The sequence below is a fragment of the Ascaphus truei genome, chromosome 1 (assembly GCF_040206685.1).
Source record: "Ascaphus truei isolate aAscTru1 chromosome 1, aAscTru1.hap1, whole genome shotgun sequence".
Taxonomy (NCBI): domain Eukaryota; kingdom Metazoa; phylum Chordata; class Amphibia; order Anura; family Ascaphidae; genus Ascaphus; species Ascaphus truei.
Genome location: NC_134483.1, coordinates 364,808,958 through 364,828,652, shown reverse-complemented (window position 1 = coordinate 364,828,652; position 19,695 = coordinate 364,808,958). Strand labels below are relative to the sequence as shown.

General features: G+C 41.8%; 1 protein-coding gene and 1 long non-coding RNA gene across 4 annotated transcripts in view; one reads left to right on the top strand and one right to left on the bottom strand.

The window, feature by feature from the left end:
• The window catches only part of SLC7A2 (solute carrier family 7 member 2), a 101,948-nt gene that overhangs the window by 37,469 nt on the left and 44,784 nt on the right, over window positions 1-19,695 (bottom strand). The window lies entirely within an intron of this gene.
• The window catches only part of LOC142500086 (uncharacterized), a 297,348-nt gene continuing 286,056 nt past the window's right edge, over window positions 8,404-19,695 (top strand). Inside the window, exon 1 of the long non-coding RNA XR_012802801.1 lies at window positions 8,404-8,564. This is a non-coding gene — a long non-coding RNA (uncharacterized LOC142500086). The remainder of the gene's footprint in view (window positions 8,565-19,695) is intronic.

Sequence of the window (19,695 nt, the reverse complement as noted above, 5' to 3'; positions counted from 1 at the left end):
ATCATTTTTATCCTCCACTCGTTTTAGATTTTTAACTCTTTCATGGACACTTTAGTTGATGATATTCTTGGCAAAAAGAAAATATCCCACAGTATGTGAGACACCAACTTGTTATTTTAATGTTGACATATACCGTCTTCTTTTTTTAACGAGAGAATAAACATATAATAATTGAGGTTGCCTTTTCATAGGCCTCCTATGTTCTTTATAATAAATCATTTCCCAAATTAATGATGATATGAAAGTACTTCCAAACATTGTCAATTTAATGCCAATATGGAAAATCCGGAAGCTTTACACACAGATCTTTGTATATCGCAGAAGCCTTTGAAGAGGCAATGGAAGCAGGCGATTTTTTAATCATAGGATTAAATCTTCGGGGTCTTCGGAGCTGAACACCATTCATTTCTGCTCTGTGGACCACCTGCTTCCGGAGATACAGACCTCGCAGGGGGTGCCAGTAGGCGCTCTGCTTAGCTAGCAGAGTTCATGTAATTGTGGAGTTTGAAAGCTCCAGCAATCTTTGGGTCAACAGGAAGCCACAATGTCATCAGGTTCATCTTCCTATTGGCCCTGGGGATGCGGGATCTTAGAGCATTACGGAGATACCAGCAATCCCCTTTGATGGTCTGTACAGTATCTCGGGAAGCAGGGGGTTCCCAGAGCTGAACTGACTGGGGTTCAGCGCAGCAACTGAAACCATAATAGCGATATTTTCACTTTCCAATTAGCAGTTTTTATCACGATCCTGTGAATCACAGACCCAGTGGTCTTTCTCCCTCCAGCAGGAAAGAGAGGTGCATGAGAATTGTGCTAGGTAGTGTTAGGACCTGCAGATTGGTCATGCCGTGACGTGGCTGCAGGCTTATAACCTTTTGGCCAAAGGGTTTAACTAAATTACCCTTTTTCATGAGCAGATAAGCACACGGGTATTGCACAATATGTTATGTAATTTTGTATGATGCGCTGGCTTTTCTGTTTTTGTTCATTATAGCGATATGTTTATTTGTTTCAAATCTGGTGTTGCTTTATTAAAAACATTTTTTTTTTAAAAGTAGGCCTATAATTATTCGGAAATTCAAATGTAATCGTGTATGCTGGTAATGGCTGAAAACAAAGCTGTGGATGGCTTTGTTGCCTATCTGCTTTATCTCTATCTCATGCTTCCCTAGTCTCAATTGGAATATAGAAGGATTGCATACAATGAGTACCTTCTCACTGAGGTACACCGACTACACACAACTGCTTTCACTGGTATATGTTTTTAAGAGAATATATCACGTACTTTAAAACAGGTCACAGTCATTAATTACATTTTTTCCCCAACGTAGGCCCGCACCTTTACTTTATCATCTTCCAAAACATTAGCACAGGGTATATACCAACAAACTCATGACAGCTGAAAAGTCTTGGCAAAAAAAATGGGATTTAAATGACAAGTAGAGTAACGCTGCTGCCTGCTACATACCACTGTGCCTCTAAATATCCTATGTACAATGTTGCATACCGCACATTGTGCTGTAACTGTGACACGCTTTCAGTTCCTTGGGGAGAAAAGCGCCATATGGAATAAAGTTATTATTATTATTACATATGGGACCCTTTACAGGAAACTGCTCTAGACAGCACCTGGTGCGACATTTCAATTTCTAAGAGATCATGAGTAACAGGAGTGCAGACGGATTCGTAATTTATAGGACAAGCCCGAAAGCCTAATGTGACATATCCCAATATGTTCATTATGTAACGCTGCCACAAATCATCTTAAAATCACAAGCAAGGGCACATGAAGGAAAATGCGTGTGAAATATCCAATACCATTATTTTTACTAACATATTGCTATTGTTTGTACGGGTAGTTGATTTTTTTCATAAATAAATAAAATGTAAGGCATATCATAAAATGATCAGTAAAAAAAATAAAAAATCTTTCCCAGCAATGCACCCAAATATTCAACATTGTGTTTTGCAATTGAACAGAAAAAAAATACAGAAGCCATTTTTTTCAAATGTCCTTGAAAGTAAAATGTGTGAATTTGAAAGGTACTAAAAGTATGTTCATGGACAAAAATAAGATTTTTTGTGGTGCACAGCCAATAGAGTGGGTCACAAAAACGAAGTGAATGATGACTCCTTGATGAAAGTGCTATCTGCATGAAACGCATAGGAGGGTGTTTACCTCCGTTTTTTAACTATGGACAAATAAAGCATTTTTAATTCACTTTGTTTTTGTGACCCACTCTATTGGCTGTATGCCCAAAATCCTATTTTTGTTCACCTCACTATAAGGCCCCGGACATGTTTGCTGCGTGCTTGCGGAAGTGTGCTGACGCGCGCACCCGCTCAGCACTGAGCCCCTAAAGCCGCAATTAGAGTGGCTTTAGTAGGGGCTCACCTGCGCTTCCGCGTGCTTGCGGAAGCGCAGGTCTTGGGGGAATTTAAAATTCCCCCGCTTGCCGGCGAGACAGGCCGGTCACGTGAGCGGTTCGCCCAATGAGGGCGAACCAGCTCCGTGATGTCACTGGCCCGCCCCCGGCCAGTGACGCGCCCGCCCCCAGACGGCTGCTGAGAGCGCTTGCGGTAAGCAACCGCAAGGCCAGGGAAAGCACCCGCTTTCCCTGCGCCTCAGCGCACCTCAGCACGCCAGCAGGGACCATGGACTCAGCCTAACACTTGGCCGCATGCTCATCAAGAGGCACAGGACAGGGTTACATCATATTGTGAGTACATTGTTACATATTACCAAGTGTATCTCATGTGTTAATATTAGTCCAGGGACTATCCCAATGAGGTTTAGACAGGTGGGCTACAACCCACCATTCCTAACCTTCAGGGAATATTTGTCCCTTGGGACTTTTATACCTTATTGAGGGTCACTGTTAAATTCATTTATTGTACATCACTAGCTCCTAGTACTGTGCCTCTGTTTATATCATTGCATTATGTGTAGAAACAGTTATGGATCCAGCGCTGGAGCGCTTAAATCACTCATTTGTTTACTTGTATGTTCATGGAGTCTGCAAGCTTTTATTCTGTTCTGGAAAAGACCAGAGGAAATGTCAGGAAAAACAGGCTGGACAAAATGAACACGAATCCAAAATACATTGGCGAGAAAAAGTTTGTGAACCCATCAGGATTGTCACATTTAATAATAATAATAATAATAATAATAATAATAATAGTTCTTGTATAGCGCTGCTAGTTTTACGTAGCGCTTTACAGAGGCATTTCACATATTTCAAACCTAAAACATTATTAGATCGTAATCTAAGTCCTAATAATAGATAAAGATTACCTGATCACACAAATGACAAAAAAAACCAGGATACTTTTTCAACATTTTTTTATCCACAAATGATTCAATAACCATGTGTGAAAAAGTATGTGAACCTTTAGATTCAGTACCTGGTGGCACCCCCTTGAGCAGCAATAACTTCAACTAACTGTTTCCTGAAACTGCTGGTCAGTCTCTCACATCAGTCCTGAGGAATTTTGGCTCATTCTTTCTTACAGAACTGCTTCAACTCAGCAACATTTGGGGCTTCCTTGCATGGACCGCTCGCTTCAGGTCATGCCACATTTCAATGGGGTTTAGGACCGGACTTTGACTAGGCCATTCTAAAAGGCAGAATTTCTTCTTCTTTTGTCGATCTGCTTGAATGTTTAGGATCATTGACTTGCTGCATGACCCACTTTCGCTTCAGCGAACGGACGGATGGCCTGACATTCTCCTCTAGAATATTTTGATACAACCATGAATTATGCATTGTGTAATTGATGGCAAGCCGTCACGTTTGACGGTTGGGATAAGGTTCTTCTGTTCAAACACAGTGTTTTGTTTTCGCCTAACAACATTTCTTATTGAGGCCAAAAAGTTCTAAATTTGACTTAACTATCCAGAGAACATTGTTCCAGAAGTCTTATGGATCATCTATGTGCTATTTGGCTAACATCAGACAGGCAGAAATGTTCTTTTAGAGAGCAGTGGTTTCCTCCTTGCTAGCCTTCCATGAAAACCATTCTTATTCATTCTTTTTCTAAAAGTTGAGTCATGAACACTTGCATTAGCCAATTCAAGAGTGACCTGCAGATCCTTGGATGTTACTCTGGGGTTCTTTTTGACTTCCCTGCATGTTTTACTGGTTTGTTCTTGGAGAGATTTTGGTAGGACGATGGTTCCTGAGTAGAGTGACTGTGGTCTTAACTTTCTCCATTTGTAGACTGTCCGACAGTGGTGCTCCAAATACTTAGAAAGGGTTTGGTAACCCTTTCTAGACTGATTAGCATCAATAACTGCTTTTTTGAGGTCCTCAGAGATATCTTTTGAGCGTGTCATGACGTGTTTCCACACACTTGTATGGTGAAAACCAACCAAACGCACAAAGTCTCTGATCTTTATATAGAGAGGGGCCTCCCAAACTCACACCTGAAAATCTACCTAATTATTTAAACACCTGATTCTAATTATCCCCTTTAATTTAGCTGATAAAACCAGGGTTTCACTTACTTTTGCACATACCTGACTCTTAATTACTGATTGTTTGTCTAATTCATACATCATTTTGTTTCAAAAGACATGGAATTGGTTAATATAAACCCTATTGGATATTTAAGAAAAAAGACTGTTTTTGATTCAAGAAGGTTATCATGGAAAACCTATGGAATTTCCGTAATTATCATTGGGTTCACTAACTTTTTCTCGCCACTGTGCACATTATATTGCAGCAATGTGTAAAAAGAAGGTAAGTGCAACATTTTCACCCTAGTTTGTGAACCAGGTGAAACGAGCAGTTTATTGTACAATTTCTCTCCCACTGGGTTTATGGCATTTCCAGTCATATGATCGCTTTGGTAGCGATCACATAGCCATGACCAGCCATCCTGATCTTCCCCTAAAAATTTTGAATTTTAATGTTGATGTAGCAGGTATGTCTAAGGACCGGACCATGCTGACTTCGCCCGCGTGGAGGGGTGCGCATTCGTGACGTCACCCACATAAAGCGGGTGTGTTTTTTGGCCATGCTAGATGCGCCATTGGGAGCGTGTCAGTGACGTCACGGAGCTGGTTCGCCCTCATTGAGCGAACCGCTCACGTGACCTGCCTGTCTCGCCGGCAAGCGGGGGAATTTTAAATTCCCCCAAGACCTGCGCTTCCGCAAGCACGCGGAAGCGCAGGTGAGCCCCTACTAAAGCCACTCTAATTGCGGCTCACCGCTCACGTGACCTGCCCGTCACACCAAGAAATCAGTTTCAGCTGATTCCTTGCGCAACGCGTGCCCCCTCCTGCTATCACTCGTGCAGTCTATGGGCGCAATCAATGCCTTAAGGCATTTGATCGCGCCGCGCGCAGACACCTCCGCACGGTCTGCGGCAGCATGGATTCAGACTAAAGGGCAGAGAAAAGGTCAAATAAAAAATAAACTAAATTATATACCAAATTTACCACATCTCTAGTAAAAAGCCAGCCAGGCTTTGTTCCCATGTTATGAGGGAATTTATTTCTTCAGAAAAATTATTTACAAATAAACTGTAGTAAATATACTACACAGGTCAATGTTTTTGTGAATAGATCCCAGAGCACTTCCATTAACCTGAATAATAATATTACTCAATGAAAGCAGCACCTCAGCCCCAATTCACACAACTGACAACTTGGGAGTCATATTTTCAAAGCAAACAAATCAAATGTGAACAAAACAGTTCCTTATCTGGGTCTGTGTGTTAGGGGAAACCACTATTGATAGTAAACACATAACGTTCATATTGCCATCAACAGAGTTCTGGTGCAAACAAAAACAAGCTGATGATGCGGTCAATTTGAAGGTGACACTGTTGTGTTGTTGAAAGGTTCTTAGTGGTATATATAATGCATAAGAAATATTGCTGTAAGTACTGCGCCCTTTATTCAATTATTTTTTTTATTTTACACATTTCATAGGACTTTCTCTTTAATCCTGACCAATAACTCACGATGGAAGCTTCCATGGTGAGCAATATTAACATAAATTATATTTTTCAGGGACTCTTAAAAATGGTTGTCCATGTGCAGTTTATCCAGATGGAAATCTCTGTCTGGGATAACGTGTGACATTCGGAAAGTTACTTTAAAGTCTTAAAACATGCATGGCAAGTGTCAAAACGTTTGGAATTGTAGGTTTGATCGATCCCTTATAAACTAGACCAGAACCATCTGTCAGTTTTTGACCAACAGTAGAAAAATCCGTTCATGCACAGTCTACTTTTATCATTCTCTACATTTCAGATATACCCTGAAAAAACCCCCCAAAAAACCCCCAAAAAAACAAGAGTTAAGGCGCATTTGCCATGTACCTTGCACTTTTCCGTGAAAGCTTCACATCAACACATTTTCAAAAAAGGAAGAAAATGTAATATTTACCATGTATTTCTGTTCGATCTTTGCCTATATTTATTGCGTCCTTACTATTATCAAGACTAATCAGGCATATTTGCATGGAGGATGAAACATTCCAAAGTGAAGTAAAAATGACCAATAGGCCATCAATATTACAACCGGGCTTCTGTAGAGAACTGTAGAATAAGTTCACATCTGAAATGAGTTTTTATAGGCTTACATTTTGTAAACTGCGATATTGATATTGCTGTGCGTTAACGGTCGAAGAGTGAGTTACGGTCACCGCCATATTTACAAAAGATGTATTTTACCCATAAATGTTGCAACGATAAGTGTGGGTTAAAGTTATCTCCATAACCGCTAATTAACATGTAAATGAGTATGTATTGCCTAATTACATATGGAAGAGCGTTACATGTAACACAAGTATCACAAATGAGCAGGTACTTGTATGCATAATGAGGAATGAACGGCTCATTACCTATTCACAAGTGAATTACTACTAAATTCCAACACTTGGCAATAATCGGGCTTGCGCCCCCACCCAAAAAAAATCTCCACGTTTTATTACCCACCCCAGGCTGGCATAAACAGATCTAGCCTTCATACATAGGCAAGATAAAACTAGCCACCTAGAATGGATGCTAAAAATATAGCATATTAACAATGCTGAACTTAATATATTAACCCCTTAGAGACCCAAGTGGCCAGCTAGTGATGGTGTGTTTTGTTTGTACTGTGTTTGTGTGGTTTGTTAATCCCTTTGGTGCCTGAAGGAATTCCTTTGAAATGTATTGGTAGCCCAGGCATCAAAACGTTTACACAATGTCCTGCCGTAGGGTTTAATTTCAAGGCCCATTAAATAAACCTATGGTAGAAAAGTGTGATACCTTCAACTTCTCTAGCACTGATCACATAGCTCTAATTATTTAAAGCTGGCGTATATCACTAGTGTTATTTAATGCCAAGTGCTTGCTTTTTGGGTGTATGCAAATTAGCTTGAATATCACACCCCACCTATGAATACGCAACTGTCAGAATGTTTTTTTTTTAAATATATATGTGATTCCAATGTGTTAGAACGCTATTTTTTCATAAAGCAGTATCGACCATAATTTCAAATCTCATTCAAGAACAAAGCATACATTTTTAAAATACCAAGAGCATACTTCACGCTTTGTATTTTTGTTTCCTTCCGTAAATTGCGGAGAAATATTAGGGTGCAACTATTAAAACGCAGAAAATTCCATAACTGACAGTCAGTTACTTGCACACGGTAACCCTCTTTTCTTAATTTTCATTTTACAGCTACAGCTATTTTACAGTATGCTTTAAAGGGCAAACATGATAGTCCTTGTATATGCCCCTATTTAATATGCTGGATAGTAGAAAAGCACCATTTGAATAATTGAACATGGACTCTTCCCTCATCACAGAATATTGAATAACCGTATCTATACCCACTGTGTTCAGAAAAAACAGGACCCCTTTTATTTTTCTTCATATCTTGCAGAGAAACCCTTCCATTTTTATGTTTTTTTAATAGCAATTATAAGTCTGTTACAGTAGATCATTACATTTATTTATAAAATATTTTACCAGGAAGTAATACATTGAGAGTTACCTCTCGTTTTCAAGTATGTCCTGGGCACAGAGTAAAACAAATAATACATGGTTACAAATACAGTTACATAAATGAACAGGGTATACATTATATATAATACATTGCATGCACAGTTAAAGATAATATATATTATGGGCGTATGAAACAGTTACAGACCAGATTAAAATGTGTGACAGCCTTAGATTTGAAAGAACTTAAACTGGTGGTGGATGTGAGAGTCTCTGGTAGGTTGTTCCAGTTTTGGGGTGCACGGTACTTTGTTGAGCCTTGGGACCATGAACAGTCTTTTGGAGTCTGATCTCAGATGATAAGTGCTACATGTAGTAGGGGTGAGGAGCTTGTTCAGGTAGCTGGGTACAGTAGCTTGCCCATAAAGAATTTGAAGGCAAGACAGGAAAGATGAACTTTGCGCCTAGACTCGAGTGATGACCAATCTAGTTCTTTGAGCATTTCGCAATGATGTGTGTTATAGTTGCATTGGAGAACAAAACAACAAATTGAATTGTAGAGGGTGTCAAGTTTGCCAAGGTGGGTTTGAGGTGCCGAGCCATATACTATGTCTCCATAGTCAATAATTGGCATTAGCATCTGCTGTGCGATACACTTTCTGACCAGGAGACTTAGGGAGGATTTGTTCCTGTAAAGTACCCCTAGTTTGGCTTTGGTCTTGGTTGTCAGGGTATCAATGTGCATCCCGAATGTTAAGTGGAAGTCAAACCATATGCCCAGGTATTTAAAACTAGTGACAGGGGTTAGGGTGGTGTTATCGTTGGTTCTAATATGGCGCTCAGTCGCTGGAAGCTTTATAAATTTAGTCTTGGTCCCAAATACCATTGTTACAGTCTTGTCAGTGTTTAAAAACAGTTTGTTTTGGGAAATCCAGTTTTTGAGTCTCAAAAAGTCATTCTGAAGTATGTGTTGAAGGTCATAGAGGCTGTGTGCATATAGGATTGTGTCATCTGCATACATGTGTATTGAGGCTTCCTGACAAGCTATGGGAAGATCATTGATGAACACTGAGAAGAGTAGGGGCCCCAGAACAGAGCCTTGCGGTACACCACAGGTGATATCAGGGGGTTGGAGTTAGAGCCTGAGATGGACACATGTTGGGATCTACCTGATAGGTAGGACTGAAACCAGTTTATAGCATGCTTCCCTATTCCAGAGCTCTGGAGTTTGTTAAGCAGGATAGCATGATCAACAGTATCAAAAGCCTTTGCAAAATCTAGGAAGGGTCCAATGTAGTGAAGCGTGCAGCGCACAGCCAAAAAGGCAAGAGTGGTCTGGCAAAAAATCTTTTATTAATTAAGAGATCATAAAACAGACGGTTGTGAAACCTTCGACGCGTTTCGTGCAACAAAAATGCACTTTATCAAGAATCTTGAATTATGGTCCAAAACGCTTACATCAAATGTTTCCAGATAAAGGAAGGTCGCTAGGACGACTGAAAAAACAAATGTGTAAGTATCACAATATCGTTCCGAAGTGGGAGCACCTGGATCAACGCGCTACTGATTACGCTGTCAGACAGGGGCATTCTCGTCTTCGGGCGGGCGTTTCAGCAGGACATTTTGGACACATACTTTAACTCAAACTTGATAGTAATCTTAGTGTTTCAGCACCAAAGTATAAAAAGGCCATGAATTGGCAGTTTGAAGAGCTCACTGTATGGGTCTAAACAAGGACAGTAATAATGTTCAAACTGGAGAGGGAAGCAGCCCGGTGGAGTTGCACAAATAGGGCCATATAGAGCCATTAGGGAGGCATGGCTCAGTGAGTAAAGCCACGGACTGGCACTGAGTTTGAAGCAGAGGAACCTGGTTCACTTCCCATTGTCGGCTCCTTGTGACCTTGTGCAAGTCACTTTACCTCCCTGTGCCTCGGGCACCAAAAAGATAGATGGTAAACTCCACGGGGCAGGGACCTGTGCCTGCAAAATGTCTCTGTAAAGCGCTACGTAAAACTAGCACGGCTCTACAAGAACATATTATTATTATTACTATTATAGAGTTTGGGAAGCTCTAATACAGCAGAACTTGTAAACAATCAGTTCCAACTTGTGTAAACACATTCTGAATATCTACAAAGGATTCCTTTGGAAACATAATTAATATAACATCGCGTTGCTTGACATCTGGGAGTTATTCGCCTGTGTCCGTTCAAGGACTCGAGGAAATACACAGGTCTACAGCACAGAATATTCAAATCAGTATTCCTTTAGGGTACTTCATACGTTGTCTTGTCTTTTGCTGGGACTTGTGCTGGATATATATGGATTGAACCACTCCATATTAATTACACAACAGTAATACAACCTGTTTCATGAATTATTGTATATCTATAGCCATGTATTTTCCAGATGGATGTTTTGTCCTTGTGTTTTTAATTGTGTTTCAAACATTTTTTTTTATGTACAGCGATGTGGAGGAGTGGAGGTGTTAATCAATATTCTTTTATAAAGCAATAAATACATTTTTTTGATGAAATCGTATTGCTGTATATTGTATATGTCTGTGTATGGGTTCCTCCCAAAAACCACCTAATAAAAAAATCATTGGATTGATAAATACTTTCCAACAGACATGGAGCTAATTTCCCCTGAATAAGCTACCCTCAGGTGCAGCTAATCAGCCTGGTCTGAATGAACAAGGAAGTGTTTTTAAGGCAGACAGGAAGATGCCATGCTGAGTGAGACTGATTTGTCCCCAGAGAAGGGAAGAGATAGGAAATGCTACCCAGCTAAAGAGGCTGGCACAGTCCCTTAGACCTGCTGGGCTGTGGTCACGGAGTCTGCTGGGACTGCCTTGGTCTTAATCCCAGGAAGAGGAAGGAAGGACACGAGACTGTGCTGAAGCGGGGATGTCCTATTCTTAACATTGGACTTACAGAGGAGAGATTCTCTGAGCTCTCGTGGGCCGAGCTCCCCTAGGAAGGAAGGATGCAAGACTGTGCTGAAGCGGGGACGTCTGCTCCAAACCCTGGAGTAACAGATAAACGAAACCCTTTATTGTTGTCTTCAGAGACTTTATATGTTCAGTTATAATAGTACCTGTTTGAGGTGGTAACAAGCTTAGCTTCAGCTTTAACTGAATGTGTAGTTAGCCTCCTAAAAGGAGTAGGAGTTTATTTTATGATTTTGTTTTGACTTAAAGGGACGACGGGCCTGTTAGTGTATTATTTATCCCTTTAAATAAACCCCATATAGAGAAATAATAAGTTTCCTGCCTTAATCTGGGACACAAGATCCTACGCTGTGACGGAGACATCACAATATACACACACATATATACACATATACACAGCTATGTAAAACGTAAATGTCTCTAGATGTGACTTAGATGCGTCAGAGACAGAATACAGATGTCACCTCAGCGTGAGTGACCAAGTGAATTTGGCAAACCTGTATAAAAACAACCCTGTTTTATGAAATGAGATCTTCAATTTGTGAGCTATTAAAATTCCAAGCAGAAGGCTTACCGTTCCGTCACAAGTGAAATATTCAAACTCCTTGCAACAATTTCATGAGCACGCACATATAGCATCAATGCTGCCTTCATTGCCAATATGATGAGGAAAAAACATAACGCACTGTGTGCTGGAAAAAAAACACAAGATCCCTTAACCATTTCTCTGCTGACATAGCACCAAACAGCCTGCTGTTCAATATGACACCGACCTCTGAAGTAAGAACAGAATCATGTATAGAATGTAAAACCCCCACAAGTCATACAGTATGTGACTCTTCCATGAAAGAGCTTTTGTAAAGCCCAGAGTTAAACCTGTTTGTTAGTTTACTAGTGGGGGTGGAGGAAGGGAGCCCACAGGTGATTGGATGACATGTTAGCCGTAAATAGCAGTTAGTTGCTACTGCAGTACCTATAAATCATGTCCATATCGAAAGTGAATTTGACAAGCACAGAAGCCATTTTCTGCAATGGAAACACTGAAATAGTCCGGGTAAAATGATTCTATTGCCTTTTAAAGCTTAAAATGCTATAAAGCAGTATTTTCACCTATTGGTGTCTACTATGTGCAACTCTGTATACAAATAGGCTGAGTGAAAGTTAGAAATGTCTAGCTTTCAGAGGGGAAAAGTGTATACATATACACACACATATATATACACACACACACATATATACACACACAGATACAAATATCTATCAGGTTTTGTAGAAAATTGCACAAATTATTTAAATAATTTCATAGCTAAATGAATTTTAGTTGAAAATAAAATTACTTCTTTTTTATGTAGCTCCCTTTCTCCGTAGCTAATGAAACTACCCGTGCTGCCGTTACCTGCGTGGCTAACGAGGCCTGATCCTCCGCCGCTGGGAGCCTGGGGTGATCACGTTCGTTGATACACAGCGCCTCCACCTGAGAGACATCCTAACGTAGTAGGATTACCCCTCACAGGACCCAGTAGTCAGTAAACACACACAAAGAGTATACAACAACGTATTTACTGACATATAAACAGACAACACTAAAACAAGGCCATGCAAGGCCGTACCCACACAGTACCTCCACAGTGCAAGTCCACACCCCAGTGAGGTCCCCCAAAGTTATGAGGGTGCCCTGGGCACCAAACCACCCGGTGTCCACAAGACAGGTCCACCCCAAAGTGTGTGAGGAGTAGCGCTACCCCTGTCTGTGGCCGTTGGTGCACTTGGAGAGATACCTTCCTGGTCTTAGGCCAGACCAGGCCAAACTGTAGCGTGGATCCGTCAGACCATGGAATTCCTTCCATTAAGACGTCCGCCTTTGAGGGAGCTCCCGTTGAGTGTGTCCCTTTTAAGTGTCTCTTTAGGTGACCTTGTGGTCTGGTCCCAGCCGCAACTCACAGCATAGCCGTCTGTCACTGATATAAGACCTATCACTACAATGGGCTAATGGGGAGCGTCCCTATCTGGGGGCCTGCCCTATAGCACCACAAAGCTGACAGGGTCAGGGGCCTAGCTGGGACCTAAGGGGGATGCCTGGCCTAGTCCGGGAGCCACTTGCACCCGGACACTACCTTACCTCTTGCTGTCCCTGCTCCGACTGGCGAGCTCCTCAGATTCGCGCCAAACCTCACTGCTCTGCATACGTGGATCTGGGTGCCCTATTGGCTATTGTGCACCATATGTTCTGAAGCCCCAGTGGCTGCTGGGACTAGTAGTCCCTTGCGGAGCCTGCCTAATGGCTGCTGCAACTAATGGGGCACTGCGCATGCGCATATGCTCTATCGCGCATGCGGGAGTAGTGGCAAGATGACGTCGCCTTGTCCCAACATCTCTGCGGAGCTACGGTGACCCGGTCGCCCCACTGACCGCCCGCAGCCCCTAACGGACCCGCATGTTGCACCGGTGGCAACCGAGCACTCCCGCAGCCGGCCCCCTCCCCAGGCCTAGATCGTGCCTCTTAGGCCCCAGTTAGGTCCTGAGACACCTGAAGAGCAGTATTGTAGGGAAGGCTTTAGATAGGGACCCTTCCCATTAGAACCTGTTGCGGCTATCCTACGCTGGTGGACGGACGTCCACGTGGCGTACTGCGGCTGGGACTGGGCCGCACGTGGCAGCTCAGCAGACGACTCCTCTGGCTGGAGCTCGTGACACGGTCCACTCCTCAGCTAAGGCGTGAGGGGATTGTTGGAGGCCCCGCAGCGTGCAAGCAGCACCTGGGTGCACCAACATTCACAGTGGGTAGCGCTACCTTACATTTGGGTGGGATTGCAGGCACTGACACCAGGGGTTATTGGTGCCACTGCTCCCTCGGTACTTTGGGGGAACCACTCAGTTTGTGGGGTCAATGCACAATACTGTTGTTACCTAGTATTGTGTGTTATATGTGTTTCGTATTGTGTACAGTAAAGATCAGTTATATACATTGTGTGGTGTTATTGCTTATTGTTGTTCCTGTGAAGGTTTATCCCACCAATGCTGGGATCCCTCATAGGTGGAGGAGCTGCACGCTCACCCCAGGCTCCCATAAGCAGAGGCCCAGGCCTCCTGTGAGCATACAGGTACAGCAGCACGCATAGTCGCCTGTATTTTCCCTTAGGCATAGGGAAAAGGGGCAACATATTAAAAGGAATAGACCCTTTGCAGCGCCATTGCGGTTGGCACCTCCCCCAGCACCGCGTTTTCACTAAGTTTCAGTAGCAGCGGTGCCGAAAACAGTAAGAGCTGCTACCTCTGTACAGTATATTAAGGTTCCTGGTTTAGCAACCCTATGACATATACTGCATTCCTCTTCCATGCTCAGGGACTTCCTGATCTTCTCTATAGGTGCTCACTGACGACAAAGCTAGCTGCAGACTAGAAACAAAACAACCTATTTACAGGACTTACTTGAGAACCTCAGTTCAAACTCATTCTTCCACACCAATTGAGTCCCTTTTATAATAGCTGAATTTCTGCCCAACACCAATAGAACTACATCCCATTGACTGTAAAGACTAATAGGCTATTTTGTGTTATTTCAAATGCGGTCTTGAGAATTTAAATCTCTTGCCCAATTTTATGTGTGAAATGGGAAACTCATTTATAACAAAGCATTACTGCATTTTCATATTAGCAGAAAAAGAAAGAATAATAGTAGAATAAAAGAAAAACATATCAAATTACTCTATTCTTTTCAAGTGTTGGATATAAATAAAATGAAATAATATGAAATATTTAAAATCCTAACATCAAAACTCCTTAACGCCATACTAGGAAGAGTATGAAAAGAAGGAGCAAGCACAGCAAGGTGATACAGACTGGAGGCGGGTAAAAATGCAAAAAACTTTATTTAGGCATAACACCTAAGAAAAATACTACTGCAGTTAAGAGATGTGCTAGGAGGAGGGTAAGGGATTGCTTTATCACTGGGGGAGTGCCTTATACCAGCGTCTTACTATACCCCTGTTCCCCCCTCCTCCATCCTCTACATACACTGCTACCTGTTTGGATCAGCATTATTGTGAATAGGCTACCATCAAGCTACTATTTGGATCATTTATCTGTTTCATCTGTTGATTTCATTATATTATCCACATCTATATACCACATGGAGGAGTTTTCGTAGCACCCCGAGGGGATTTATCCCCATTATCCTTAATGCCATACCAGCCCTTACCATCAGTACCCTCTTTTCACGCTGCCTTGATCACACCTCTCTTGCAATGTTGGCACCTATCCAATACAGACATACCCCGATTTAAGGACACTCACTTGAAGTACACTCGCGAGTAAGGACATATCGCCCAATAGGCAAACGGCATCTCACGCATGCGCCTGTCAGCACGTCCTGAACAGCAATACCAGCTCCCTACCTGTACCGAAGCTGTGAGCAAGCAGGGAGACTATAGAGCCTGTTACAAATGCGTTATTTACATCAGTTATGCATGTATATGACGATTGCAGTAAAGTACATGCATCGATAAGTGGGAAAAAGGTTGTGCTTCACTTTAAGTACATTTTCGCTTTACATATATGCTCTGGACCCATTGCGTACGTTAATGTGGGGTATGCCTGTATGCGGCAAAGTGGATTTCTCTATGAGATTGCAACACTATTCATTTACATGACCAATATGGAGTTTCTGATCTGTTACTGCAAATAGTTTTTGGGATTAACATACAGTACTCCATTACATTAATAGTGAGAACACATCTATTCAAATATTGTATTTATTATTCATGGAGTGATAAGGCTTACGATCGCCTAGTAAATATGACACGGTGTATAGTATACTAAAGAATTTGGGGGAAAAGATATACAAAGACCAGCTTAATATATACATATACACTGTAATGCAATAGGTTTATATGGACAAAAATAAATTACTATTACATTCCATAAACATTAAATCGGATGGGAATATAATTACACTTCGAAAATCAGGCCAGATATGAATCAGTTTCATGCACACACGTTTATCGAACTGTAACTAACCTGACCGCACATGAATAATTCATTCATTTTCCTTATGCATCAATTAATCACTTAAAGCTTCTCGCTTTAGACACACTTGTTGCTGACATTTCTAAGTGAATTCTGAAACCACGGGAATAATATAGTAAGGTAATTATGGAGCATAAATAGGTAGTTTGTACCTTGATTCTAGTTCCTGTAGCAAGCTCTAGTTTTGCCCGTATGTGTAAGCAATTTGTAGAGTGTCAGTAGGAAGAGATAAAGGAGCTAAATGAGGCACACATTATCGATTATACACCCCGTGCAATTTTATATCATCTTTTTAATCTGTGTCAAGACAGTTAGTGTTTAGCATGAATACACTATATACACATGTGCAACTACCTGCCACCAACCAAAACAATACTTGTAAATTGCAGACAATTGTGGTACAGAAGAGAAAGAGACGGAAAGCATCATAGATGCAAATCCATTGTAATCCAGACAATGAGATCCAAGAACATCCAGACAATGAGACACTTATTTAGTATATTAGCATGAATGTTTTTTTTTCTCTTTAAGGATAACAGTGAATGAACCAAAATAGTTATTTACTTTTGGAAGCACTGTTTTTTTTTCTCCACATATTTAAAAATACAAAAACAAAGAAAATTTGACATTACAGTGTTAAAATGTAAACAGGAGTGTGCAATCATAACCTAAAGGCTGTGCCCACAGTTGGGAATTTTGAGGACAAAGCTGCCAAGAAAATATCCCGCTAAGAAAACACTAAGTGACTTCCACTATCAGAAGAACAAAAATAGATTATTTATTTTTTACCAATCTACAGGTTTCCATCCTGAAATATATACAGACAACATCTAAGAGGAAAATGTCTGATCCAGATCCAGCTTCGCTTTCACAACATTTCACGTTTGCACCATCAAGGTCAACTCCTATCCGGATGAACAGAAACCTCCTGTGGTGTGAACCTGTGCTACCTACAAAGCAGGAAAAGCTACCGGAGATAGCGGACAAAAACTCAACCTACAAGACCTCAGTACATAAAGGATGAATGACCTAAAACAAAGACATACAGTCACACACAGAGATGCAGAAGAAAGCATAATTAGCTTGCTTGAAATGTCGTGAAAATAGAATACTCTTAATAAAAGTTGTACTAGTTGACTAGGGCTATATTTACTAAACAGTGCTACACAATAAGGCATTTTACAGCCTATTCATTTTCAAGCAGAAAATCTGCAGGCTCCCCATTGTTGGGAATCTGGGGGTCCCTTGAGCTGTACCGCACTACAATTTCAGAGCAGGGGACTTTACAGCATTCCAACTCGGAAATTAGTCACAACTTCCAGTGTCTGCCAGGACGGGCTCAGCTTGATCCAGCAGGTAGGGACTTTTAGCAGGGGTGGGGGTAGAGCAAGAGATGGAGGGATGAGGGAGGTGAGAGCAAGAAATGAATATGGGGGGGAAGCATGAAATGGATGGAGGAGGAAGAGCAAGAAATGGATGTAGGGAGGGGACCAAGAATGGGTGGAGTGGAGAGAAAGAGAAATTGGGAGGGAGGAAGATAGAGAATGGGGAGAGAGAGGGAATTGCGTCGGGGGGCATGGCAACTCCCACCAACATATAAAAGATTCACAAATACAGTTAAAAATGACAGGATTGTTTTGCCTTGGTTCTATAAATTGGAGGGGGGTGGCACCGTTGGTATAACTTGCCCCAGGCGCACAAATACTGTTTCCTCCTCTGGAATTGCATATTGAAGCATTTTTCTAATCTATGAACCCTTGCAAGCCATGACATTAAGCATGCAAAGAGCTGACACATGCCAGCAATCTATATCATCCAGATATTAAAAAAGTCAATAAGATTTATGGCCCCTGTAATAAATTGGTACTCCACTGCCCACATTTTTAAATGAATAAACTTCAATAAATAATTGGTAGTAAGCATAACTCCGTGAAACTAAAAACCCAAAAGATACTGCATGTTAATATGAGCTCTTGCTCACATGAACATTGTATAAGGGTGTACAGGGATACAAACCTTTATGAACTATTCACAGATAATATAGGTATAATAAATGTTGCAGCAGTGTTCATAGCTTTTGTAGTGTAGTGCAGAGAAGACCATAACACACCATCTAGTGCCAGGAGGTATATATCAGTGCTTTTCATTATTAAGTACTAAGTAATGTGGCATTTTTTAACTCAGGGGTGAGCAAACTGGGGGTGCAAGATATTTTAAGGGGGGTGCCTGGAGGCCCATGGGAGAGGTGGCACAGGATGACTGTGGCAGGAGAAGTGAACGCCAGAGCGGAGCAGGGCAGCAAAGGACAGCCAGGGAGGAGCGTGCCCCAACGGTCTGACCTGGAAGTTTTCACTGACTTCCGGTGTCTGCCGCTGCTACATCTCCTCCCCGGGCGTCATCCTCTGCCACCCTGCTTCGCTCCCGCCTCTAGTCCTCCTCTGCCACTGCTCTGCTCCACTCCCACGAGTCCTCCTTCACCGAAGCCAGGAAGGCATTGTTGAGAGGGTGAGGGGTGAGAGCAGGAGGGGGAGGGGATGAGAAAAGGAGAGGGGAGGAGAGCGGAGAAGAGAGGATGAGAAGGATGGGTGAGTATTTGTATTCACATTTACATTGTATACTGATAGTTATTTTTTTTTGGTCATGTGATTGAGTACATCAGGCGGTTGGGGGGGTACAACTAATATCACGGAGGAAAAGGGGAGCTTGACGTAAAACATTTGCTCACCCCTGGTTTAATTCACAAGTAAGTGACACGTGCCCTTGTGTGAAAGATGCATACTGTAGTTGCATAGGAACTGTGTGCTTACCAGGCATACTATTGTATTTTTTTTTTGCAACTGCCAGCAATGCTTGATCCCCCAGACATGGAAAAATCCAGTTTCTCCATCACTAAGAAAATATCCTTCGCTAATCACCATTGCAATATGCACGACATGTAGTGAGCATCTTCGTGGTAGTAGAACCAGATGTGTATAGCAGTGCGCTTATGCTAAAGCTTTTCTATATGGGATTGAGAGGACACAGTTGTCATGTACCGTTTACTTTATGCATAGAAAGTATTGAGGCAAGTAGATGTGTTTCTAGGAAGACCGTGACTGGGTCAGAACCCTTTTTAGTCATTTGCTCCCATAACATTTCGTTGTGGACCATGAATATATAAAATGTATTTGCACGGCAAGGCGATTACCGTGCGTTATTATGGTTAAGGACAAACTCAAGGGCGAGATTTACTACGGTCCGATGCGGGATATCACAGCCCCCAATCCGGCGTTAACGTGCATTGACCCCCGCATTGGACCTTAGGAAAGCTGCCCCAATGAGCCTTACATTCAAGGAGAGTTATTATGAAGGAATCGCTTTTGTAGTCCAGTGAAGAGGAAAAGAGAACATATCTAGTGAGTGAAGCTAGACATCGGGGCTTCGAACTGACCTAAGTAATGTGGTATGGTGTAAAGGAGCAATCCATGCAATAACCTACATGTGTGTGCTTTTTAAATAAATGAGTTCTGTAGTATTAAATAATACATACTACCGGTTTTTATTTTAAAATTCTACTCAATGCCATTTTTGGAGTTTTAATATACTGCGCATCTTTTGATTTCTATAGCAGGTTTAGCACACTTCTCCAGCAGGGAAATATCTTTGCAACACTCATGTCTGTGATCATTTCTTGCCAATGTTCCCAGCAGTTTGAGTGGCAAACTGTAACAATAGATAATGTTGCTTTAGTAACATCAGGATACAATTTAGCTGCTGAGTTACACTGACTG